This window comes from Pholcus phalangioides, unplaced genomic scaffold (assembly GCF_987345545.1).
Source record: "Pholcus phalangioides strain wild (caught in Gottingen) unplaced genomic scaffold, Ppha-v1.0 ptg000010l_1, whole genome shotgun sequence".
Lineage (NCBI taxonomy): Eukaryota > Metazoa > Arthropoda > Arachnida > Araneae > Pholcidae > Pholcus > Pholcus phalangioides.
This window is the reverse complement of record NW_028301603.1, coordinates 2,468,024-2,488,573: the sequence shown is the minus strand read 5'-3', so window position 1 is coordinate 2,488,573 and position 20,550 is coordinate 2,468,024. Positions and strand designations below refer to the sequence as shown.

The following is a 20,550-nucleotide window of genomic DNA, read 5'->3' as shown; positions in this document are numbered from 1 at the left end:
TTCCATTCCCCTAACCAACCTGAAAAAAAAAACTTCCAATAAAAAAAAAATAGGCTTTATAAATATTAAAAGATGCTCAAAATTTCAATAATTATTCTCATTTTTCCAGAGAAAATGTCTTCCATTCATTGTCGTCTGCAAGAGCGGCGGAAGTATCTTGGGGCGGAAGGAAAGTATTCCACGTGATCCTCATCCGAAAACCGTCGAAATATTTTGACGCCAAATCCAAACAATGGATGTTTGTTGTTATTCACGCTCATATATTCCTCGATAAATGCCGGCCAGGTATTTGTTCCATTTCCTTGTTAAAAGCTTTTATTTATTTTCAATTATCAAGTGTTTTATATAATAATAATAACCTAACATTCTACAATAATGAAAATTTATATTTTGTTAGGAATTAGCATGAATAGCCAGAAATATTTCGTTGGGGGGGGGGGCAAAGTGATAGAACAATATATTTGGCCATCTTTTTCCGGTCATTTTCTCACATTTCGGGGGGGGGGGAATACCAGACCTCACCTCAAGTTCCCCCCTCCCCCCCGCCCGCTACGCTCTTGTTTCATATCCATAGTGTTTGGCTAGGTTGGGACAAAAATCTCGAAAAAAAACCACAATATTTTGGGACATTTCATTAAAGATTGAATCGCTTTGAGGCCTTGGCGCATGTATTGTATGTTTCAGAGCAGTTTTTCGATGTTGGAAAAATTTTCTTAGACGTTAACAATAATAGAGTTGAGGCGTGTATTCCATTTGTAAACATGTGTACAGGGCTCTAATTTACACACCATGCAAAGCTGATGACAAACCATGCGAAGGGCTGAAGAAGCAAAGGGTTGAAACGCTTTCTTCGGTACCTGTCCAACTCATTTATTGCAGTTTCCCATAGCACAGAGACGAGGTCATAAAATGTAGTCAGAACTCACCATAGGCGGAGATAGACTTTGAAGTCTGGGGGTGCACGGCCATTATTGCTGGGCCCCCCCCCGTATCTCCGCCCATGGAACTCACCCTATCATTTTTAACGCCAGTTTCCAAAGGTCCCTGATAGCATAAATAGCCAATTTTGCTCGCTCATTATCGAGCCACCCTCCTGCTCGAGTTCAGATACCATTCTCATTCAATTTCCTACACTGAAATTGCGACAACATGAACCCAGGACACATTTTTACCTCCCGAAGAGCGGTTAGTGCACCAACATCTCTGATATGTACAAGACATTATAATAGTGTTGAACGTTGCTCTTCAAATATGACAATGAACCATAGGCCCTTGTGTGTAAAAAAGGATCGATTTCCAAGAGGCAACGTTATACTGAGGTACTGTTTAAGTTGCCCTGTTGAACTTACAAGTGTACAATTCAGAAATGATTTTTGTTTTCATGTGAGCATGATTATTGGTCGTTTCAGTGAAGAAATATTGCAGATGATCCCATCTTCCGGCATGAAATCACAAGAAGTTTTTACCTGTTGCACGTTCATGTAAAATACGTTAAAAGTCCATACATTTTGGGTGATGGAGGTAGATTTATTTATAACCACGTCACATTGTGTAAAAGTGTTGGATACACAACATAAAAGCGGGGTTAGGTTTTTGCTAGGACATGGTAAAAACTAGGTATTTACTGGTAAATACCATAGTAAAAATGGTAACCTTGTATATACAATTACCCTCTCAGTATTGATCATTGATATGCAGAGTAACAGTTTCTTTGTTAGCTAATCATTAATAGTTGTTTAAATATTAATTATCATAAAATATTCAAATATAATTAAGCCTTAATTAAAAAAAGGAAAATAAGAATTGTTGAAACAGAAACTGTTGTGACACGATCAATGTTTGAGTCTTGCAACACGCTTTGAATTAGGTTTATGTGAAAACCTATTTTTCCCCTTGGACCCTCTTTGTATGCATAAATTCTAATAACTAGGATTTTGAACAATTAATAACTTAACACTAAAAAGCCTATGTAATGATAATCAAAAGGGCCAGAGAAACATATTGTTATAAGGGAGTTATCATTAGAAATAGAGTATATCAAAACACTATAAATCAGGACCAGATAGTGATATCGATGTAGAGGCAATCGCTATATAAGATTATTGTACAGTGGAACCTTGCTATAATGACACTTGATATAACGATAAATTCTTCTGCAATGTTATATTTTCTTGGTACACAGAGTATTGCTATATCAAGGTTTCGCTGTGTATTACTTTTAGTATAGAGATAGCGAGGCTATTGCCTACTATTTCTATACTATAAAACTATTATTTGTTAATACAGGTGTGAGTTAATTTTGTTTTACAAACTAATTTTAATTATGATAAATGATGTGAAATCAAGATTTTGGTTCTTTTTTCATTTATCACTAAGAGCTTGTACAATTTTTTTTACACGTCTATTTATCAGAGACGTTATTTACGTAGGAGGGGGAAGGCCCCCTAAGTGGTCTGTAGCAAAGGCTGGTATACTTTTATGGTCTAAAACATAAGTTTCCCAACCTTTTTTGTCCCACGCCCCCTTCAGAATTTTTTTTTTCTCCCATCACCCCCAACGCAATCTAACCCATAGGATTCTATGTTATACCCGTAGCGTCTACTGCCCCCTGGAACTTTCCATCGCCCACGTTGGGAATCACTGGTCTAAAACATCAAATTGAAACAGAAAGGGGAGGGGGAATATTCTAATAGCAGGCGACGAAGTCATAAACCAACCTTTGCTTTTTATAAATATATACTTTTACTAAAATTTATAGGGTGTATACTTTTCTCTTTTAATCCATGAGCATATGATAACAGTATGAGACTCAACTCTTTATGGCAGGGCTTGACAAATCAAAAAAATATTTATGCGCTAGCCAAATTGCTTAGGAGCTGAGCGTAACTGTTTTTCTCCAGAGAAAAAAGGAGATGTCTCCTTTCTTGTGATTTCATGCCGGAAGATGGGATCATCTGCGATATTTCTTCGCTGAAATGACCAATAATCATGCTCACATGAAAACAAAAATCAGTTCTGAATTGTACACTTGTAAGTTCAACAGGGCAACTTAAACAGTACCTCAGTATAACGTTGCCTCTTGGAAATCGATCCTTTTTTACACACAAGGGCCTATGGTTCATTGTCATATTTGAAGAGCAACGTTCAACACTATTATAATGTCTTGTACATATCAGAGAGATGTTGGTGCACTAACTGCTCTTCGGGAGGTAAAAATGTGTCCTGGGTTCATGTTGTCGCAACTTCAGTGTAGGAAATTGAACGAGAATGGCATCTGAACTCGAGCAGGAGGGCGGCTCGATAATGAGCGAGCAAAATTGGCTATTTATGCTATCAGGAACCTTTGGAAACTGCCGTTAAAAAAGGTTGGGTGAGTTAAATGGGCGGAGATACGGGGGGGGGGCGTGGGGGGGCAATGCCTCCTCCCCCAGCATAAAGGGTGAAGTCGAATGATCTAATGCATATATGTATAGATTTTGTGTCGTTCATTGACTTCAGTTGAATAATTACATATGTAAAGAAAAGTTTAGGTGCCAATGCAGATTTTCTAGTCACCATGGCGACCTGACACCAAGGAGGATTCGTCAAGCCCTGCTTTATGGCAAGAAAACTTGAGAATAAGATCAAATGAGCATATTATACTTTGATGCGCATGCTATTAAGAATATAATAAATTTAGTATTCCGTATATTCACACAACATTGTATCAATTATGCATTTCTTTAGGAAAAATGGAAAAAGTATAGACATTTTTTTTTAAATACAGTAAAACCTCGTTAAGTTGTCACTCTGGTTAAGTTGTCATTTTTCTTCAAGCCCGTCCAGTTTTCATAGACGATAATGCTATTAAACCCTCGTTTTCTCGTCGCCAATTTCGGTTAACCCGTCACTGTGACAAAGTTTAAGAGAGTGGAACAGATTAATTTTATGGTTCCCTTTAAAAAAAATCTTGTTGTTAGCATTGCCACGTGCTTAAAAGTCACCATAAAAACCTTATGTATAAAAACGAAACAGTTCAAAGAACAAAAGTTAGCTGACTCAAGACCATTTGCCGACTCGAGTTTTTGATACGTTAGGGGACTGTTCGAGCTAGACTTAATTTCTACATGGGCCCCACTAATTTAGGGTTTCAAATTTCAACAAATTATTTTTATTGAAAAGCCAGATATTTTTCTAAAGTTGAGGTCTTCTAATGTATGGTTTTCCCCTACTCAAGGCCCCCTCAAATGAAAAGTGGGATTAGTCTAAATTAAAAATTACTAGTATAAATCAAAGTCTACAAGTGTGCCTGTTTATTTTACCATAATAAGTTAAGTAATGAGAGCTCATAAAAAGGTAAAAATGTGTATTTTTTCTTTTGCAATCCATAAATTTTATTAATATTGTAAATTTAATTCATATTTTAAGCAAATGTTATATTACTTAAAATTTATACGATTTTCACAGTATTGCATACATTAGCCTACAACTTACCAGTGAATGAAATGGTGTTCTTGAGATACTTCTGAAGTGTCCTCACAGCCAATCTATAAAAAGTTTTAGCAACTAAAATGGTAGAGAGAAGTTATTCAGGCATTCAAAAAATGGAACCCGAGCTTGAACAACAAAAAAAAAAAAACTGTTCATTGCCACTAAAATGTTGCTTGGCATAAAATTTTAGGTGAAAAACTTTGCTATTAGCTAGTGAAAGTTATAACAGAAATTTGGTAGCAATATCAATTGAAATTCTAAAGTTATGCCATTTTATGTTCAGTATGACCATTTTACCCCACCTGACCCTAAACTGATGGCACTTTGGTTAAGTCATCACTCCGCTTAAGCTGTCATAATTTTTTGATAACATGGTGACAACTTATCTAGGTTTTACTGTAATAGCAGAAACTGATTTTTTTTCCCCTTGAATTTATGAAAGAAAATATTCTAGAATTAATGTAAGAAATAATTTAAGCATTGATAAAAAAAAAAGTGTTAATTTCAGCATTAATGAAATATAGGGAGCATTTATGCTTGTTTAAAAGTGCCCCTTTACAACTGCCCCCTTGGTGGGGCACATGTGAGCACTTTCCTCCTTTCTTTAAATTCCGTTAAAAATAAAGAAATCTCTTACTAAAAAATATGAAAAAATTCTTTAATATATATATAAAGGTATAAATATTGCTAAAAGTTCTTTTTTGACCATTTTTGTCACATGAGCATTGAGAAACTGTCTTAGATATGAAAAGTGTTTACATGTGCCCCACTCTCCCCCAATTCCAGAATGATGAAAGTGATAATTCCAAAATTAATGAAAGTGAGAATTCCAGAATTAAGGAAAGAGAGAATTCCAGAATTAAGGAAAGAGAGAATTCCAGAATTAAGGAAAGAGATAATTCTAAAATTAATGAAAGAAAAATTATAGAATTAATAGAAGAGATAATTCAAAAATCAATGAAAGAGGTAATTTCAACATTAATGAAGTGATAATTCCAGCATTAATGAAAAATAATTTCAGATTGATTAAAGTGATAATTCCAAAATTAATGAGAGAATTCAAGAATTAATGAGATAATTCAAACGAAGGAAATTAATGAAGGAAAATTAGTAAAGGACAATCCAGAATTAGTGAATGAAAATTAATAAAGCAAAATCCAGAATTAATGAAGGAAAATTAATAAAGGACAATCCAGAATTAATGAAGAAAAATTAATAAAGGAAAATCCAGAATTAGTGAATGAAAATTAATAAAGGAAAATCCAGAATTAATAAAGGACAATCCAGAATTAATGAAGGAAAATTAATAAAGGAAAATCCAGAATTAATGAAGGAAAATTAATAAAGGAAAATCCAGAATTAATAAAGGAAAATTCAAGAATTAATAAAGGAAAATTCAAGAATTGATGAAAGAAATTTTACAGCATTAACGAAAGAAATTATACCAGTATTAATGGAATAATGTGACGATGGGTGAGGTGTATACGAAGCGACGAACATGAAGCATTCCTTTATTTTGCATTAACATGCGAAACACACAACCCTTCGTGATGAAGGTTAAAATCGAACTCTCTAGAATGTCTTCGTCTCTCGATACAACTTAAATCTCACGTGTCTCGTGAATAAAGTATTACTGTACATCCTTGTTAACAGCTTGCCTGTTACATACTCCCCCTCTGGTTTCGCGGACGTCCCGGCAAGGAACTAGCAATAGGCGTTATGGGAAGTTGTTCAGTGTTCTTGTTAGTTCCAACTTTGAGTGGTCGTCCCTTCTTTCGTGATGACACTATGGATACAGCATCCGGTTTCGCACATGGTGTGAGAGCAGAAGTACGATATACGCTGACAGAGACACCCGATTTGGCCGGATCAGCGACTATGTACCTCGTAGGCGATCTCTGGGCTAGCACAGGGTACGGTCCATCTCGTTGTGGCGTGAACTTTGTCGACCAGTTCTTCCTTCGAGAACTCGGTTTGGAACCGTTGTCAACATAACCTTTGCGTTCATCCCGTTTTTGTTCCACTTTCTGCTTCACAGAAACTCTTGTAAGGCTTTGCATGGGAGTCAACCTGTTTTCACGACTTCTTTGGGTATGGCTGCGACCTTCTGCTCGACGCGCGTTAGGGTTTTGATCCGAATATTTAATGCCGCTCCCCCTGCATTTATCGTTCCCTTCTCTAGCACTGCTTATACTTGTTTGGGTCCTTGACTCATGGAAGCTATTGCTAGACGTTATTGTTTGGCTTGGCATTTTACAACGATGCAGTATGTGATAATATCCTGGTGATCCTGGACTGCGTCGCCTGGCACCGGAAAGTTCAACTCGTTCGTTCCTGCGGAAACGTAAGTCTAGTACTTGCCTGCCTGTCGGAGTAACTCGTGGTTGCCTTTGCACCGATTGGTGATGAAAGCTTCTTGCGGATCGGTGGATTTCGCTATGGACAGCAGGACGTGGATAGCCAGAAACATGACGTGGATAGTCACGGACGCGACCTGTTTGGTTCCTGAGACGTCTAGACCGATCGCACCGCTGAGGTTCCGATGCCATATCACCATGGTGAACTTCGCCTTCGGGAGTGTCTCCTCCCCCTGGACTGAAAAAATTTCATTCTTTTTCCACGACCTGTTCAGCACTTATTTCCGTTGCTCTCCTTCAACTTGTCGTAGTTGGCAAGAATTCAAGTTAACATGCTCTACTACATGTTGAACAGTTTTAATCGTAGACTCGTTCACAAAGTGGAATCGCTTCCGAGTATTTTCCCCGAAGAACCATTGCCTTCGCTTGAGATCCAACACGATACCAGCTTTCTCTAGAAAGTCGATTCCCAAAAGAGTTCTGTTACCGACGATTCCAGGAAGAACTATAAATTTCGTCCTTAGTCGCTTCCATTGGATGTTGACCAATACCGTTGTGGTCCACACATTCACCGTTGATTGCTGTCCGTTTGCAAGACGCATCTCGATAGTTTCCTGATGGAATTTGGCGTTTTGCTCTTTCAAAATACGATGCAGAGTATCACTTGCGATACAGTGCGTAGCACCGCTGTCGGCACAGGCAGTTCCCACTTTGCCATTTACATGAATTTTTAACAACGCTACGGGTTTTGTTACAGAAGAGCATAGATTCAGTTCCAACTGACCAAACTGAGCGGTTGTCGCTGTCATTTCGGGATTACAGGTCGGACACTGCGCTCTAATTACCCCCGGATATCCACATCCATAGCAGCTTAGAGGTCGCTGTTCATCCAGGCTGATCATGGGAAGTGTCTGTTCATCTGCACGAATCACTGGTTTTGATGAGGTCCATGGATATTTCATCGGTGTTTGCTTTCGACGACCCTCGACATCGTACTGCTGGTTGAATTTCTTTGTGGAAGTACTCCTGGCATCTTCATACGCGTCGAGTTTCTCAGCTAGTTCCGATGGGGAGATCAACATGGCCCATACATCGATGAAATGTTCTTTCACTTGTGGAGGGCACTTCTTCTTCATCTGATCAGCTATGAGTAGATTAATCAAGTCCTCGAATGTTGTGACCTTAACTTCTGTTAACCACCCTTCAAGATACGTTTTCAACTCAAAATAAAAATCACGCCATGAACTCTCCGAGTTCTTCCGATGCTCTACAAAAAGCTGTCGAAATCTGTCCGCATGTAGCTTAAATCGCTTTAACAGCAGTTCCTTGAGATACCGATAGTCCTTGAACTTCTCGTCAGGCTCCCTGGCACAGATCCTAGCCACCTCCTTCGGTAAACTATTGATGAGATACGTAATCCACAATTCTTCCGGAATCTGGTGTAATCCCATGTGTCGTTCGAACAGGACCAGGAACAGTGAAATGTCATCTGATGATTCAAAACGCGGAACCGACACTTGAAAGTCCCGATTTGTCACAGCCGGTCGAACGGAAGCTTGGCACTTCTCCGCTTCTATCCTCAGTCTCTCGAGTTCGAACTGCATTTCTGCTCGCCGGTTCCTCTCTTCGGCATCTTCCCGTCGAATCCTCTCCTCTGTTTCTTCTCGTCGAATTCTTTCTTCTGCTTCTTCTCGTCGAATTCTTTCTTCTGCTTCTTCTCGTCGAATTCTTTCTTTCTCTTCGGCATCTTCCCGTCGAATTCTTTCTTCTGTTTCTTCTCGTCGAATTCTTTCTTCTGCTTCTTCGTGTCGAATTCTCTCTTCTACGAGGGTCTGTAGCACTCCTTTTGCGAAGACCTCATCGTATTCTTTACTGGACGTAATCAGCTTCTTCAGCTCTATCACTTTCATCTCGGGTTCGGTAGGTTCGCTCATCTCTTCGGCAAGGCGACGGAGTTCGTCTTTTCGATATTTCGCCAAGTATGCCATTTTCATTCACTTGGTACCTAATTAGGATGTCCGCTTAGCTAAAAACACTCACGCGTCTATTTTAAACGTTGGGCGCCAATGTGACGATGGGTGAGGTGTATACGAAGCGACGAACATGAAGCATTCCTTTATTTTGCATTAACATGCGAAACACACAACCCTTCGTGATGAAGGTTAAAATCGAACTCTCTAGAATGTCTTCGTCTCTCGATACAACTTAAATCTCACGTGTCTCGTGAATAAAGTATTACTGTACATCCTTGTTAACAGCTTGCCTGTTACAATAATTAATTTTTTTTATCTTTAGATGAGTTTTCTCTATCCATTTTTGAAATCTTTATAAATCCGGGTTTTCCTAGGAGCAGGTTTTCTGTACAGCGCGCAACGTGAATTACCCAGCGCGACACGCCGTCCACTCACCAATAAGAAAAGCAGTAAGACTGTTTCCATGTAGAGCGCAATACGCCTCACGACAGCGCTTTACGTCGGGCGTTATTGAGCGACCGCTGCTGGAGGAGTCGATGCGTCGTGCGCAGCGCGTTTCACCGATCTTCCCTTAATTTTTTTGTTGTTTTCTTGCCGGGAAAACCCGGCTTAACCCAATATTTAGGGACCGAACTGTACATTTCTATAGAGAAATTGCCAGGAACGAACTTTGTTTTCACCGAGTCACATGATTTCCTTGCATTTGATGTCTGCCGTCGCTGCGCACAGTGGTGCGTTATGCGAAAAACGTGGTCAAAACTATTTACTCGCCTTGAAATTCGTTGCATATTCTTGAAAACTGTTTGGAACAATAAATATTATGCTTTTTTAACGGCAGGGTGCAGATTATATGATTAAAGAGATTTTAAGGATATGAAATGGATAAAATATGATATGTTTGCATTATGGCTATTGATAGAATTGCGATAAAAAACATAGCATGGATTTGCTCATGATATCTCATCATCATATATATGACATTTGAATTGCAGTAACATATAAGAATATAGCTGAGATGCATTAAAAACTTTAATAACATAAAAATGCTGCATAAAAAAATTAAGAATTCAAAAAGAAGTAAAAGCAGGAAATTAAAATAAGCATAAAACGTAATTTAATAAAAAGTTTGTAATGGATGGAAAAATGTTTCTGGTCGTGGTCTGGGTGTAAAATCTTATGGTCACTACTATATATTAATTGTGTATCATAATTTTATAATCATAATTATGATTTATTAACAACTAGCTATAATAGCCGGCGTTGCCCAGGTTTTCTCAACATACTGCGAGTATTGAAGAAGTGACAAACCATTGTAAAGGAATAAACATGTCTGAGGCGCATTGTTAGGGAACCACGGTGAATAAAGTAAACTTTCCGAAAGTCATTGTTGAGACCCAAGAACCATTCTTTCCTGAAAATTTCGGGCATTTGACCTGTTTTGTCAAACCTTTACAGTGGCCTATCGTTCAAGTCGGGTCCTGTATCGTTTACGAGTAGACGTAAAATTTGGTAACGATCGATCTAAAATTGTGGATTTTTATAGAGAACATATATACACAGAAAATCAATTTTACATATATCGATATCGCTCAAATAGTCAAAACTAGTTTTGGGTTATTGAAGACGTTTTGCGGCAATCTTAAATTTTTTTTTCGTTGTTTCCCCCATGGTTGTACATATGAATGGATGAGAAAAAGTTATTAATTCGTGCATCACATCTTGATAATTTTTTGAAACTTGATAATTAAGACACTTTTTCGAATTTATTTAAGTTTTTGATGTATGTGCTGTTTCCTTAATGAATCAGTTATTGTCCTTTTTGTTCTCTTATTAGTCTCAGCAAATTCTGATATGTGTTCGCCACCGATTCTTTGTGTGTTCAGTACTTCGCAGAAAATGATAACGTTTGTTAAGATCAGTCAAGATTTGCAATTCATTTTTTTACGATTTCTGTACACCTTTCAAATTTTACTTAACTTAAGCATTTAAAACGTCATTCTGTGTTCATTCCTTTACGCGATTTTCTAAATCGGTGTATTGCTGCCTAAAATTTGAGCTATGATCCTTTATATAAGTATTTCGTTAAAAATCTAAATTTTTTTCACAGTGGAGCACCCTGAGTTTGAAACTAAAAAAGACAAAAAAAAAAAATCTGAGGCATGTCTTGCAGCTTTCAATGTTAAAGCTCAAATAATCTGCGGTTTTCAGAGCAATAAACTTATATTTTTAAAGGAATTTTCTCAAATTCAAATCTATTCCGCCTTTGTATAGGCAAGCCTCAGCTATGGCATGTTGAAGAAAAGTCGCTGCCGTCAGCGGAGTAGCAGATATTAGCGGCTAATTTCACCTTTTTCATAAACTAAACATGTTGAAGTATGTTGGGAAATGAATTTCAGGAGGTCACATCAGGTCACTTGTTTCTACCGCCACTCACAAAAATGAACTTTTTTTAAAAAATGACTTGGCGTTAAAAATAATTTATTTTTTAATAAAAATATCAAAAACGAAATTCAAAATGTATTTCTAAATTGCTAACACATTTGAAAGAAAAGAAATAACTGCCTAAAATTCCCCGGAGAGCTACGAAATTTCTGAACGAGAGCGGTTTTGTAAAAGGTTTAGATTGATGTGCGGTATACTGCCACTTGAATCACCACATTGGAGCTCCTTCTGGGCAAAAACTAAGAGGTGATGAACGAAAAAAAAAATGTACGTCAGAAGCCGGGGGTTATTCACTCTTCATCTGTGAAAAAATCAGGGTCGAACGGCAAAACTTTTTTTTGGGGTTTTGGCCACGATTTTCGCAAAACGCACCACTGTGCGGCGGCTGGATGCTCACTCCAGTAATATAAGCTCGATGGCCCTCTCTTTCTCGTTAGCCTGGCCGTTCAAGTATTACGTCAGCAGATTTTTAGCCATTTTTGACACCCCCCCCTCTCAGCAAAATTTCGTCAGCTCTGCCCCCACCACCTATATATTGAGATTTGAGGCGTACGCGGAGGGGGGCACGAGCCCCTATGCACCTCCCCCCCAGATGATCAAAAATGAATTTTTTATGCAAAAAATATTTAAAAAAATGCAAAAGAAATTCATTGTGACGCACCCTCTGAGCCATATATGCTTACCTCGTGGTCCTGCGATGTGACCAGCCACCCGAAACCTAATTTTGTAAAAATGAACTAGGTGGCACATTCTCAGATCACTCAAGTAGGCTCGTGGCACATTCACAGATGACTTGACCGGTCCGTGGTACATTTAGAGATCCTTTAAATGACATGTTGTACAGTTTTAGAGCACTTTAGCGACGGCCCGCAGTGCAGTTCTACATCACTCAAGTTTCCCGCAGCATATTTACGGATCATTTGAGACTCTCGCTGCACAGGTCCAGAGCACTTAAGCGACCCGCGACACATTTCTAGATCATTTGATGGACGATGAAACGTTTAGAGATTATCAAAGTCGCTGTTTAGAGAACTTATCAAAGTAGGTAATATTAGTTCAGGTGCCCGCAAACTAGTAAAAATCTTTTCTCGTTTTTGGCATTCCCAGTATAAAGATGCCATCAACAATATTTCATATATTATAAAGGTTGGTTGATGGACGTAAGTATCATTCAACCCCCCCCCCCCCCATCATCAAAAGTTTGCAAATCCGACCCCTTCCCCCCCCCCCATCGATGCTGCTGACGTAATACTTGAATGACCTTCATGCATGCATGTAGGCTATGTATATTTTTCTCCCCTCCTAAAACTGCAAGTGCAGGCCTTCCCAAACTGCGGGGCCCGATGCGACCGCACCTGACGCCCATCCCTAAGGGTGGCTCTTGGTCACTGAATACATAAAGTCAGGACTAAAATGGCTACGACATTGTTAAGACACCCCTGGGTCCGGTAAAGGCGAACCCCAATATAAACTGAGGATGTTTCTTCCATTAATTCGCTAAAATTTAAAAAAAAAATGTAATTGGTTTTAATATTTCACGAAATATGCTGGTATATTAAGTTGAGTCTCCCCCCCCCCTTGGTATAAACACATTTTCAAAATCCCCGGCTCCCGAGGACCGACAATCCACCAATCACAGGGCTTGAAATTTCCCGGTCAGAGAGAAGAGGGAGAGCAGACGACTTTTTTGTTTTACTCTGTCTTTCATAGCAGTATAAACAAATTAGTAAGAGCTCCCGGATGTGAAAGATGGCCTAATGACCAATGAGAAGGCTTGAAGTTTCCCGCCAGATTCCAGAGCGGGAGCAGACGATCGCAAATATTCTACTGCGCAGTTGAATCCAGACGCGTCATCAGTGACGTTTCTGCCTCCCGTGGTGGTGTTTTTCAGAGAAAGGATTTATTCAGACGGAAAATTAATTTTACAAATCGGATTTTTTTGTTGTTCAATTTCTGGTGAGTTTTTCAGTTAATTTCCAAATTTATTTATTTTGTAAATCCGTGAAATTTATAGAAAACAGTGCTCTAAACATGCCCCCCCCCCACATCCTGGAGGAGGGCCCCTAGGCTGAGTTCTTTCGCGGGCCCCTTTATGATGAATTTACAGCATAAAAGAAGAAAAAAAAATTGTGAACATTTCCCGGGGCTGAAGCCTTGTCAGCCCCTGAAGTCGACTTTCAAGGGACTGAAGTCCCTTGTCAGTCGGTAGCCACGGCGATACCTTTTCGTATTCTGCAAGGAGTTTAGCAGGAGTCTGAGCTTGCTCACTGGACATTCCAAAAGTATAGTTGTAGGATTGAATAGATTTTAGAGTCACATACCTGCGGATAGGTATCTGTAGCCAGTTCCTGGGTACAGCAGGTTGTGCTTTGTTAGTCCGATAGTTCCCACGGCGATAAGTCCTGCGTCTCCGGTATGTAGGTATTCTGCGACGATAAGTCCGGAAAGCCAACTTTCAGGGGCGAAGCTTTACACTTGAGCCAACTTTAAGGGGCACACCCCAGAGTAATGCAGGGAAGTATTCACTCACCCTGCGGAAGCCAGGCGTCGCTCCACAATGCACTGGTGTATTCCTGAGAAGCCGTCTCTATTTCTTGTTCTGCTGAAAGAGAAAAGACAGTGTTAATTACAAAAGTAATTAAGTGAGTGAATGGCTCTGAATATGCAGTCACCTTTACCAGACGCGGGGCTCAGTGCGAAAATAAAAGGGGGACCAGGGTATCTTGACATTTTCGGGGGCCCCGAAAATCTTTGGGAGCGTTGTCGTTTTATCCCCAATGTTATTATATATATATTTTGGGGATGTACATTTCTTTTATTACTCCCGAAGTAATAAAAGAAATGTAGTAAAAACGCCACCTCAGATGCGGTCACCCCTCTTTTACGGCGAAATAATAATTTCCCAGTGCCGTCTTTAACGCATGGGGCCACCCGGGCCTCAAGGGAAGAGGGGTCTCAGAAATTAGAACCAGTTCAAATTTTCGAAAATTTGTCGGGTTGCCTAAGAAAAATCACTTGGCCCGGGGCAGGCCCGTCATTTGAAAATACACTAAAAATGGTATATATATATATATATACACACAAATATATACATACATTGAGTACATGTGCTTTGCCCCTCCCTGGAAAATCTTTGCCCCCCCTGGAAAAAGTTGAAATGACGGCCCTGCCCGAGGCCCCATCATGCTCTAAAGACGGCCCTGTAATTTCCCCCAGTGTATAATAAAAAGATGCATTTCAACCCCCCTGATTAACGGTCGCCACTTTTGCGGATGAACTTTTTTTGTCCCGCTGATGTCCGCAAAAGAGAGGTTTTACTGTAATTCCAAAATTAATGAAAAAAAAATAGTTCCATAATTTGATGAAAATTCAGAATTATTGAGCAGAATAATTGAAAGAAATAATTCCAGAATTGGTGAAAGAAATAAGTCCAGAATTAATGGAATTTCAGAATTAATGAAAGAGGTAATTCCAGAATTATTAAATGATATAATTCACAATGAATGAAGAAAATTGAGAATCAATGAAAGAAACAATTCCAGAATAATTTGTGAAAGTTTTTGGGCATCCCTAATTGATTCAGGATATTTGACCCTTCTAACCCACAACTAGAAACAAAATGAATTTAAGCACCAATGGGCAAACATCAATTTTTATGTGATCTCTGGAGTTGAAAAAAGGGTTAATTTGGTGATTATGTTTTATGTTTTTCACTTCTATGCCCCTGTATCTCCGCCCATGCTTTTTTGTTAGTTAATTTCTTAAGTATGCATTGTAAAATTCAGGGCTCGGCACGGGTCACTTTTTCCCCTAAAAGTCACTTTTTTAGAAGTTGGTCACTTTTATTACCTATTTTCGGGCCCAGGTCACTTTTTCCACTTTTTTTAGCAAAAAAACCTCGGTCTCGCGCGCTTTTCGGCTGTCAGTGTTTTTCTTTTCTTCAAGGAGGAACTTTACCGGTTCAAGGTCGCTAATTTTCTCCCTCCCTTCATTGAACTACGATCGTACAAGGAACCCCTATATATATATGAAGGCGTCTTTATCTTCCCGGGAGCATACCGTGTGACGTCAGCATAACTTGATTTCAAGGCGCTTGGAAAGAAAGCTCCTTATAGTTAAGAGTCGTCATTTTATGGAAAAGCCGGTCGGAAAAAAATAGCGTAAAAGGCGTATTTACAACAAAGAATTTTTTCCCCTCCTCTACTACCATTCTTTCTTATTTCCCCACTCGTTCTTTCATTTTCATCTTATTTTAAAATTGATCCTTTATTTTATTTGTTTTAAAAAGTTTTAGTCCTAAGGGCCGAATTCCTTTCTTGGAGCATCGAGCAAGTTACATTTGTTGTTTGTTCTATCGTTACTTTCATTAATTTTTTTAAATATTTGAAATGACGATTTAAAGGCTCATTTACATTGAGCGAGTTTATAAAGAGAGCCCGTGCAGAAACTAACTTACGCGCAGCGGGAGAATACCAAAGCGCGCATATTAAAGATGCGTACTATTAATACGTATTAAGCGTATTATTAGTACGCTTTGGAGAATACTCTTGTAGCTGGCCAACGTTAAAGCAGCTCGCAAGTATTTTGAATTTACTTACAATAAAATAAAATATCATCCGACTGAAAATCGCGATCTATCTAGAAATAAAATTCGTACTATTTTTCTAACTGGATTTAAATCTCAGCAAGAAACCGTAGCCCCAGATATGATCGAAAGGAGAACTATTTATGATAAGATCACAGAATCCTGCAATTCAACGTTTATGGAAGGAGGACGTCACTCTCTGCTACCATACGAAGGTTTTTAACAACTGGCTGTTGCGAAGATATATTTTGGAAAGAGAGAAAATTTCAGCTGCCCCTGCTGGGAATCGAACCCACGTCCTTTCACTTTCCGGTTGAATTTTCTCTTTCCAAAATATATCTTCGCAACAGCCAGTTGTTAAAAACCTTCGGATTCAACGTTCAGTTTAACCAAATCAGATGAAAATTGGTCATCAGGCTGATGAAAACTCAGTTAACGTGCATGCGAGCCGTACATAGAGGCGGATTTAACGGTGGGCACACCGACCGCGCCTTTGGCCCCTACTTTATACTTTTTTCCTAATTTAAGGGGCGTAATATTAATTTTTTTTTAAGCCCGGGCCGTCATCAACTGACCTTTATCCGCTTCTGGTCGTAACTTAATTTAGAGCATCTTCACGATGCTGATTGTTGACTTAATATCGACATATTGCGCTCCATTCTCGGTGTTGTGTAAAAAAATCCCCTTTTCAGACCTCGGAAGTTATTACAACGTTTTTGTGTCGAGTCGCTGTTACGACCGCAATAGGAGAGGGCGGGGTCTGGTTCCACGGGTGTTGAACGAGGAAGGGTGCCGAGTTTACTCTTTTTTCCGTTATTAAAAATGGATACCGGCCCCGGGCGATAGTAAATTTTCGTACGTACTTGTGGCCCGGGTTGCTACATACCGTGATCAAATCCAAAACTGGGGAGGGGGGGGGGGGCAATGCCTCGAATGGAATTTTTGATAGAATGGTATATTTAAGAAAAGGAAATAAATTCCTTTGCAAAATTATCGAATTTCACAGTCAAGGGGCAGTAAAATTACATTTCCCCTCCAGAAAAAATATCGTATTACGGCCATGGTAAATCGAGTGCCCCGGGTGGGGGCGAATTCACTGTTTTTGTTCTTTGAAAATTACGGGAGGAGTCCGAGCTAACGTGGCGACTATATTCGCGCTAAAATAGAGTTTATGGATGCTGCTGTCAGGGCTACCTATCAACCGCATTTATAAACCTCGTATGTCGTTGATTCGATTTTTGTGTTAATTTTATCCTAATTTTCCGTATTTCCCGATATATTTCTATCGATTTTCGCATATTGCCGCATATTTGGTTGATTCATGTTATAAATTATATATTTTTTTGTAATTTTATGTTCCCTTTGTCAGCCATCTTGAATTGACCGCCGCAAAAACGGCGATTGGTTGGCGCGGAAAAAAGTCGCCACGTTGGTGCTTACAAGGTTCATGGGAAATTTACCGGGGAAGACCGCGGAGTCTTTTTCTGTTAAAAATTACGGGGGGGGGGGGGGCAAAATTATATTGTTTCTGGGTAAAGTAGTAAATGTTGTTTTTGCAGGGGTGTATGTTGTGTGTAAAAAAAAAGGAAAATATATATTTACAAATTTTTCTCTCAAAAACCAAACAATTTCAAAACTGATTTGTTTTCTCCCTCACCCAAGGGCAGTATTATTTTGGTACCTCCTCCGCCTGTAAAAGAGTAGACCCACGCAACCCTTCCCAGTCCAGCCATAGGTGCAGATAGACTTGAAGGTCTTAGAGGTGCGGCAGATGACAATTGATATACATCATGTATACATCAGTAGGCTCTGCCATTGACGTTGGGGGGGGGGGGGGGAAGGATGGATTGCCCTCCCTCAACGTATAAGGGGCCGTTCAAGTATTACGTAAGCAAATTTTTAGCCATTTTTGACCCCCTCCCTTTCCCCCTTGTCAGCAAAATTTCGTCATCAGCTCTGCCCCTCTGAATCCTAACTCATATTTTCATAAAGGGTAGTTGATGACGTAAGCATTATCGAAACCCCCCCTCCCCCCTTGTCATCAAAAGTCAGCAAGTCATAAACCCCCCCCCCCCTCCATCGATGATGACGTAATACTTGAACGGCCCCTAACAATTAAAATAATTTAGTTAATTTAATAATTTAAATAATTTATTTAATTCAGTAGTTTAAGTAATATTTTAATTTAATAATTTAAAATAATATTGTTAAAAATGTAATTTTATTTTTTTTTTAAATCAATCATTATAGTAAATTTCTTAATTTGTTGGAAGATATTATACAAACCTAATTATGTAAATCAATTTATACTAGTTAAAAAAAGTTTGAGTACATTTTGTATACTGTCATTCATAGCATAACATAATGAAAAATTCACTAGAATGTAGATGGGACAAATTCTCTCATCAAATTTTGTGTTATTTCATTTTTTTTTTCCTTCTTTAAATGTGAAAATTTTTTCCCGTTTTGAAGTTTTTCCTGCTTAAATTGATTTTAAGATGGGTTGTGGATAGCAATATGGGCCATTCAAGTATTATATAAGCAAATTTTTAGCCATTTTTGACCACCCCCCCCCCTTGTCAGCAAAATTTCGTCATCAGCTCTGCCCCCCCCCCCCGAATCCTAACTCATATTTTCATAAAGGGTGGTTGATGACGTAAGCGTTATTCAGCCTCCCCCCTTGTCATCAAAAGTCAGCAAATCGGAAACCCCCCTCCCCCCCATCTATGATGACGTAATACTTGAACGGCCCCTATGGGGGGGGGGGGAAAGGCATTACTACTGTTACTTAGAAAGGATGTAATGTTACTCTCTCACACATAGTTGTTGATAAATTTGATAAGTTATTCAAAACTTTTCTGGTTAGCAGAATGCATTCGAGTTTGATTTATTTCACACTACTATACGTAAAAAAAGCAATTTCGATGAGCTCCATTGAAATACAAAGTTTAGTGAAAACTAAATTCAATTTCAATTCATTCAATTTGGTAATAATCAAAATTCATTGTCCATTTGGTCTCTTTCTAAAATTATTTTGGTCACTATTGGGTCACTTTTTAAACATTTTGGTCACTATTTGGTCACTTTTTTAAATATTTTGGTCACTATTTTCACTAGTTTTGAGGCCATGATCCGTGCTGAGCCCTGAAAATTAAGGAAAGTATTTAGTTAATGGATGTAACTCTTTTGCATACTCAGGATATTCCTTGTGGAATAGAAATATCAATTTTCTTTTAAATACTTGATGTCTCTTCTATGTTATTCTAATTGGAATAGAAGCGTTTTTTTCTCGCGTAAACAAACGAGGCCCTAAAACTTTTAGGGGCTCCCCTTCAAAACTATTGAACATACTTGCTAAGCTCCTACAATTTTTTCTGAATGATGGTTTTGTGAAAGTAATCATCATAATAATTGTTGACAACAGTACTTTGTAGCAGTTCCTTGAGGAACCCTGCAACACTCGTCTCTTCCTTTCTTGGATGAATCTAATTTGTGATGTAATTTCCAATTCTAATTGATTTGAAAGAGTATTGAAGTGGTGCCTACAACTCAACCATTTGCAACACATAGTTTGATTCGCTCAAGTCTTACACCACTAGTTGCCGCCGTTTTCCAAATTTCCCAAGTGAAAAAAACGGGGGGGGGGGGGATTTTTCATTTGGCTATAAACTATTGATAAAAAATATTTGAAATTATAAAAAAAAATGAAATATGTAATATACTGGTCCTAAAAATGAATGACTGAAATTACAAATATATTATTGTTTTAAGATAACTTTCTATCATTTCAAAAATGGACTGGGGACATTTTCACATTTCATTCCATGCACCGCCCAGGCTCTATCAACAACTGTCCATTTCAGCCATTGTCCTGGATGGGCGGCTGGGTGGTGTCGGGTGCTTTATTATGTATATATAAATTACAAATGCATTACATGTAATAAAACAAAAAAAAAAGAGCTACAAATATGCGGGATCAACATTTACATTCAACATTTTGTCAAAAACAATGTTATATTTAATCTATTTCTACAGATTTCCCTGGTGATAAACCTGCGGGAGCCATAGACTCTTCTCTACTGTTCACTTCTGGGAGGAAAAAATACTCGTCATGCCTTTGCTGGGTTTTTCTCCACCATCTCCTCCCAATACAAGCCTTGTATGATGTCACTGATCGAGTTGGAATTGAGCCACCAAACCACCCCTCCTAAAAAGTGGCCTCCTCTCTCATCTTCTGGATTTCGTTATCGAAGTGGGTGTTTCACTGCTGTTATATAATCATCGCCATCCATGGAGTATCACGATGCAGGATCGACATTTTGTCAAAAACAATGCTATATTCAAGTCTATTTCTACAGGTTAGTTCCTTTCACATTTTCATACTAAACTGCTGTTTAATTTATATATATTTAATATTTTTTTATTTACAATTTATTTACAATAACCCCAGAAGGCATGAAATGCACTTATACTGGAAGAAAAAAAAAAATAAATAAATAATAGTCAGTACGGGAAGCACTTCGCATACGGAGCCAGGTCGAAATCCCCAAAAGTGGAAGCAAATCTTGCGTAGGAGGCACATACAAGTTCTGATGGAACACTGTTCCATATTCTTGCCACACCGCATCTATATCCCTGGAAAAAGCAATCCCTTCTAGCCGTTGGTATTCTTATTTGGAAGCGATGCCTATGTAGGTTAACTCGCCTGTCTATGATCTCAAAG

At 38.6% G+C, this 20,550-nt stretch overlaps 1 long non-coding RNA gene across 3 annotated transcripts in view; it reads left to right on the top strand.

Moving 5' to 3' along the window:
• Window positions 1–211: 211 nt before the first annotated feature.
• LOC149080748 (uncharacterized) overlaps window positions 212–20,550 on the top strand; it is a 56,612-nt gene continuing 36,273 nt past the window's right edge. For all 3 annotated transcript variants that reach the window (XR_016193383.1, XR_016193382.1, XR_016193384.1), the window contains exons 1-2: window positions 212–285; window positions 19,863–20,185. This is a non-coding gene — a long non-coding RNA (uncharacterized LOC149080748). The remainder of the gene's footprint in view (window positions 286–19,862; window positions 20,186–20,550) is intronic.